Below are 901 nucleotides of genomic sequence, written 5' to 3'. Positions count from 1 at the left end.
GTGTGACCTTCCCTCTCAGCCCAGGTGGGGCCCTCACCCCGCCCTGGACGTGGAGTCAGGTGCGACCTTCCCTCTCAGCCCAGGTGGGGCCCTCACCCCGCCCTGGATGCGGGTCAGGTGTGACCTTCCCTCTCAGCCCAGGTGGGGCCCTCACCCCGCCCTGGACGTGGAGTCAGGTGCGACCTTCCCTCTCAGCCCAGGTGGGGCCCTCACCCCGCCCTGGACGTGGAGTCAGGTGCGACTCACCCCATGTGTCACATGAGGACACCTGCAGCCCGGGAAACATGTGACCACATCTTGCCCCGCAGGTCGTTCCACTCCTGCAGCCTCCATGCAGTCGGGCCTCGGGGGCGGGGGCGGGTCTGGCGTGGGGCCTGAGCTTGGCCAACCCAGCAGGGCCTGGTGTGGACAAGACTGTGTGTCACACAAACCCTCCTTCGAGGGCCAGGGGAGTTAAGCGTGTCTGCTCGTGAGTTTTAAAGGAAATCTGCATTTTAAGGAAAGATGTGAGACTGAAATGAACACGCGGGGGCAGGAGACGCCAGCACCGCGCAGGCCTGTGGGGAGGGGCTCAGACAGGCCGGACAACGGGCGGAGCCCCGGCCATGAGACAGCTCGGGAAGAGTGAAGAGTGAGCCTCCGCTGGTCACTGCCCTTTTCCTTCGAGAAGCTTGCTGTTAATAATGCTGCTCTTCCCAGCGAGTGGAACCGTCCAGGGTGAGCAGGCCGCTCAGACTACATCCTCCTGGGTCACCTCCCGCCACGTGGGTCCCGTTTCCAGGAAAGGGGGCCGCCTCCAGGCTGCAGGGAGCCTGCGAGAGCTTCAGGCAAGAAAGCAAGGCAAGCCACAAGATAGGCCGGCGACGTAGTCGTGCCCCAGGCTGGGTCTGCAGAGAGAGGA

This window comes from Bison bison, unplaced genomic scaffold (genome assembly GCF_000754665.1).
Source record: "Bison bison bison isolate TAMUID 2011002044 unplaced genomic scaffold, Bison_UMD1.0 scf7180017853231, whole genome shotgun sequence".
In the NCBI taxonomy this organism is placed as follows: Eukaryota; Metazoa; Chordata; class Mammalia; order Artiodactyla; family Bovidae; genus Bison; species Bison bison.
The sequence above is the reverse complement of the archived record's forward strand: the minus strand, read 5'-3'. Positions refer to the sequence as shown.